Source organism: Tenrec ecaudatus, chromosome 3, assembly GCF_050624435.1.
Source record: "Tenrec ecaudatus isolate mTenEca1 chromosome 3, mTenEca1.hap1, whole genome shotgun sequence".
Taxonomy (NCBI): Eukaryota; Metazoa; Chordata; class Mammalia; order Afrosoricida; family Tenrecidae; genus Tenrec; species Tenrec ecaudatus.
The window spans coordinates 6,660,862-6,666,726 of NC_134532.1; the positions used below are offsets into that span (position 1 = coordinate 6,660,862).

The following is a 5,865-nucleotide window of genomic DNA, read 5'->3' on the forward strand; positions in this document are numbered from 1 at the left end:
TGGTCATATTTTATTTTGAAACCATTTCATATTTTACAGGGAAGTTGCCAAAAGAGAAGTGTGAACTCCTGTATTCTTATTTCCCAGATTGCTCGCTTTACCGCATTTATTAATGTTAAATGCTGATAGAAAAATGACCATTTTTAATTTTCTACATTCTTGATAGCTGTTTTAGGGTACTAATGAGACCTTAACCTCAAGCATAATTTAATAAGTATATTAATGAAGTCTTAAGAGAGACAAAGAAAACACAGAAACACAGGAACATCATCTGGATGAGGGAGGCCCTTAGCACGAGGTCAAAATGGTGTCAGAGGAGTCACGATTGAGATGCTAGTTAAGTAAGGCAAGGAACAAAGGGAACTATCACAAATTGATGATTGGTAGCAGATCAAAATACCACATTTACAGGTGAGATTACATAAGTAGGACAGGGACTTGATTGGGTCACATACATTGTCAGAATAGCTGACAGGCTGTCAGGGCACAATTGCTAGGACGTGACTCATGACCATGTGACCCCCAATCATGTTCATCAAGGACACACTTGGGCAAGCCCCTAAGAGACTGCCTCCTGGGCTGGCTGAAGATGGCTGAAGGTAATCCACTTTCCAAAATACTTTGCCTAAGAGCAAGATTATTTACATCCTAGGCTATAAGTTCGAAGGGATTCAATGGAGGCTTCATATATGTGGGGATTCTGCAAATACATTCTAGACAGTTACTTCTACCCATAGTCTTCTGTGAACCAGAGGGCCCAGAATTTGAGTTCTAATACATAGCTCAGTACCTGCTTAGGATACAGAAACTAAACTTGGAGAGTCTTTTAACCCCAATGAAATGAGGGAATTGGTACTAGAGGTAGCAGAGGGAGGTGTGCAATTATGCTCTCTCAGATTTATGAGGGTCCCTGACAGCGACTCCACAAAGTGCACCTGCAACACGAATTTCTTCTGAGGTGCTCAGAATGTCTCATTTCCCAAATAATTTCCAATGTCTATTTTCCATTACAATTTGGTGACAAATTTCTATTTAGTTGGCTAACTGTTCTTTGGGGGTACAACACAGAAGTGCTTGGCCTGAGGCTGTCATTGAAGACCCCTATGTGTGGTTTCTGGGGTCTCCCTCCCAACTCCCAGGCCACTCAATCAGAAGATGGTCTAGGGGTAGCATGTTGTCTGGATCCCAACGCGTGTTTTCCCTGGCTTTGCCTACTTGGGCTGGGAGGGAAATGAGTCATGTGTTTGTAATTAGGAAAAACCATGATTTTCACTTTAAAAGGAATCTTTTATTCTAGAGTTGAAAGCAATGGAAAGATCCTGAGCCTCGGCCTTTTTATGCAGACAAGAACAATGAGATCAATTTTCAACAGAAAATGAGGGGAAGGAGAGAAATGGCTGCAGAGGTAACAGACTAGAAAGGACAAAGTTGGAAATTAAATATCATGGCTTAAATAGCCTTGTAATTCAAGTCGCTTCTCTCCCCTTGCCCAAGTCTTGCATTAAAGAAAAAACAAAACAAAGCAAGCAACCCTCCCCCCCAAACTCCTCCTCACTGCAAAATGGAAGCCAGTCTTTTCCTAATAAAGGAAAATTCTCTCTGCAACATGAATGTGAGCTATAGCTATTTGATTTCTGTGGAGATCAAGAGGCAGAGAAGTGAGTGCTGTTTGGCTGGGAATGTAAATGTGGTGTTAAGCAGCAAGAAGGAGAAAAACTTCTCATTCTGGCTTATTCGAATTGGTTGCTTTCACAGTGCAGCAGAAGCTTTGTAGGAAACTTCTTACTTAATTTTGAGGACAGTTAGGGAAAGGAAGTCCTGGTCGTGTGACTTTAGACTGCTCACGGCCTTCTGGTGGGCAGAAGGAGAGTGCACATCTAAAATGTGAAGATCAGATTATTATCAATTTCACTGTGAAATTCAGGGGCAGGCAAGGAATGATAACTCAATTAGCAGAGGACACAGCTTGGGTACTCAGCTGGTTACGTCTCTGGTCATAATAGTTCAGATTCTGAAGAGCAGCGTTTCTCAGTCTTTTTTTTTTTAAAACATTTTATTAGGGGCTCATACAACTCTGATCACAATCCATACACATACATACATCAATTGTATAAAGCACATTTTATAATATAATTGTATAAAGTACATTCTTTGCCCTAATCATTTTCAAAGCATTTGCTCTCCACTTGAGCCCTTTGCATCAGGTCCTCTTTTGCTAGAAATGACAGATTCTGAGGACCCAGGAAGGCTTAAGAAAATAAAACAACCTTAGAGATATTTTCCTACAAAACCTCTTGATTTAACCAATTTGGTGATGGATTGGGGGCATCTAGAAGAACTTGTTTTGCTGTGCTGTCATGGTAATTTTAACTCTGTGGCTTTCCTGGAATGGATGACTGATTTCTCTGGAAGTACCTGGAAGATTCTGATATTGGTAATTTCAACATTGCGTGGAACAAGGAGTCTTCAGATGTTCTTGAAATGAATGGACCTGCATCGAAGAGAAATTGTAGCCATTTCATGGCAATAGTCACTGACTATTGATCAGGGGAGACAGGCTCACCTGCAAATTCTGAAAACATTTGCTTAGTGTCCTGCTTTAAATACGTGCATGGTATTCTTTGTGAGGTAGTCTGCAATTCTATTCATTAAAAATCTTTTAGATAAAAGTAACAAGCATTAAAACAGCCTTTTCTAAGCAACAAAACAGCTTAATTTAAAGGGACTTGACCATATTTACCGAAGATGAAATTTTTAGAAATGTAGTCCCAGTTTTATGACATACCCCTGTCCCACTGTGTTTGGTACTCTGTGATCTGCGTTTCGAAATCATCAATCTTGTGAATCCTGGTCATCAAAATTCCATCCCAAGACCCTTCTGCAAAGAATGTCTCCGAAGATCTCCCGGTTTGGACTGGTTCTGAGAATATGTGCAGTACATGCAACAGCATCAAACATAGCCTAGGTCCAAGAGTCACCCGAAGGGACCACATTCTCTTACCCACTCTTCTTACTGGGCCTGTTTCTGAAGCAAGTGGCCCATCTAAAGAACATCTGAGAGAGCATGACTCACCATGTAGCTCTCCATTTACGGACAGAAGCAGTCTAGAGGTTAGGGAGGGGGTGGGGGCGGGCGGGAAGGAGCCAGGACTCTAAGGAGCTGAAGAGACTCAGGTACTCCAATTCAAGAGCACATGATATTTTGGTCCTCAGACCCCATGCCGCTGTCTGAAAAGGCAACAAACTTCCTTTCTACTTGTCTTGCATGCAGTGTCTTCTTTATTTTAATTGGCTGATACAATGGGTCAGGGACTCACAGATTTGAGCCGCAGCAAATAGAGCAAAGAATAGACCAGCCTAGTCCCGAGGGTAGGTATCATGCCCTCTCAAGGGGCATCTGGGGAATGAGCTCTTTGCCCTTCTTCCTGAGTGCTAACCTGAACAGGACTCTTTAACCCTAAACTCCTGGGTCTAATTCTTAATACCAATCCCTGGGAAGGAGAATTTGATTAGGTGTGTTCCCTTGAAGATCTATCTGTTACAGAGGGGGATTGGGAGTGCCTATAGCACAGATGTCGGACCGTCAACTGCTCCCACATTTATGGCAATTTCCATGGAAGGTCTAGGACGGATGTCAAACTGGTGGCCCATGGGCCACATGTGGCCCCTGAGGTAATTTTTTTGTGGCCCTGCGAAGCTCTGAAATAAAATGAAACTAAAAAAAAATGTTATGAGGAAAATAGCATTTAGGGGACCTCGAGGCAAAACCGTACACACAATGCCCTCGTGAACCCTTGAACTACTGAAGATGAGTATACACGTGGCCCAGTGCCTTTCCTGGGAGCCTGTGGAAGTATATAAACACGCTGACTCAGTTCCGGAGACGTTTTGAAGCGCTATGTCTGCCACTCTCAGTGTCATGTAATGTAAACAGATCCCAATAGTGAAAAGGTTAAAAAGAGCACTCGGGGTTGTGCTCTTATGAATCATACCTAGTGGCAGCGCTAGTTAACATTTCTAGAAGGAAGCAATTACGATTGTGTATCACGTTTGTCAGCTCTCCATCATGTGTTTTTTATTAGTGACTTTGTTATATTTTCCGGTCACAAAATAAGAGGTCAGTGAAAACTAGTAGGAGGAAAGCTCTGGCAAGTTTCGGGTAAAAAAGAATAACTTTAATTTTACAAATATAATAAAGAAAATACATGTTTAAATAAAAGCAATTATATAGTGTTTCAATTATCCTTTCCATATTCCCGAATCCTCACTTCAAACTACAAATTTAACAAAATTTGTAGATGTGATGTGGCTCGTGTGAGTCTTGGCTGTTGCACCAAATGGCCCGTGTTACAATTGAGTTTGACACCCGTGGTGTAGGCCCTTGAGATGGAAAATCCCTTCAGGATTGTTTGTTGTTTTATCTGACTAGTCGTGTGTGTAGGAGAAGCAAATTGTTATTTGAAGTTCTAAGGGGTGAAATCCTAAGGAAGTGGCAGAGTTTGTCTTTGGACTAGATGAGCCATTTGGCTGTGCAAAAGTAAAGATAAGATTAAAGATACGATTCAGGGAGTATTTTGGAAAGGATCAGAATGAGAAAACGATGGTAGTGTCTTTATCAATGAAATGAGAATGTGGAGGGTTCAGGGACAGCCAAAGGGAAGAAGAGCCCAATTATAATAGGGGAACTAAGTGTTAACATGGTACCACATGAGTGACCATGGCTGAGAGGTATTAAGATATGGGTATCTTTGCCCAGAATTCTGGTGGTGCAGTGGAAATGCTCACTTGCCTGGTTGTCTTGTTACAACGTAGACTCTAAGTTTAGCTGTGGTAGGAACACACATTCTCAGCTAGGGATGAACCTGTTAGCAGTCCTGGTCTCACTGTCATATGAAGGAGACTACGGATGGAGCTGTCCCCTCCCCTGATGTCTGCGCTGGATTCCAGGACCTTGTGTTTATGGATGTAATCCTGCTTAGAGACACTGGTTTTAATTATTATGCTAGTGAGGTCGTACCAGGGCACAGTGGCTCCTAAATCTTCCTTCTTCTTCTTTTTTAAAGCAAGCATTTAGGTTATTTTTAGGTACAGAAAAACAGACTTTTCCAAGGGCGACAGGTGGACTGAAGGTCAGGAGGAAGCAGGGTGGGGGCTTCTCACAGCTCTTGCCCCGACCCCCAGGTGCCATGGGAGGGGTCTGTTGAAGGAGAAGGTGGGATGGACAAGGCAGCAGCTGTCCCTTGGTCACCGGATGCGTTCAAGTGTACGATTGGTTGCATTTGTAGTGGATTGGCAGGCATAGCTAACGCTTGGGAGCAGGGGAACTACGTTAAGGACTAACATAAGGAGCCGAGTAGCTAAGTCAGTTGGATTCTGAATCACAATCAGGAACTAGTCTTTATCTGGTGCAACCATAATTTCAGTTTTCTTAGAACAAATTTGAAGGAAGGTCAGGTCATTCTGGGGGTCGATTTCTTGCACTGTGCTCCTGGCCTTTCAGATGAAGTTGTACATGAGGTTGGCGTGCTGTGTGGTAGTGGGATTGTCCATGGTGCTTTTGATGGGAATGCCTTCTGTGTTCACCATGATGATCCCCTGCACACCCTTCTGAGTCTGTAGTTGATTCAGGATTTCTTCCACCTCTGCCATCTTGAAGCGACCCTACAGCTCCATGTCGCCAGTCTCTTTTTCTTCTTTTAAATGTTCAAAGTCCATTTTATTTTTATATTGGGATTTAATTTTTTAAGTTTTATTGACAAATATTTCACACACCATACAATTAAATGGTTTATATATATTAAAAAGTGTGCGCAAACACCACCACAATCAATTTTAGATCATCATCCTCTTTCTTGTATTCATTAT

The 5,865-nt window shown here is 42.1% G+C and overlaps 1 pseudogene; it reads right to left on the minus strand.

Moving 5' to 3' along the window:
- Positions 1 to 5,244: 5,244 nt before the first annotated feature.
- On the minus strand, positions 5,245 to 5,649 carry LOC142443120 (dynein light chain roadblock-type 1 pseudogene; annotated as a pseudogene).
- Between the last annotated feature and the right edge of the window lie 216 nt (positions 5,650 to 5,865).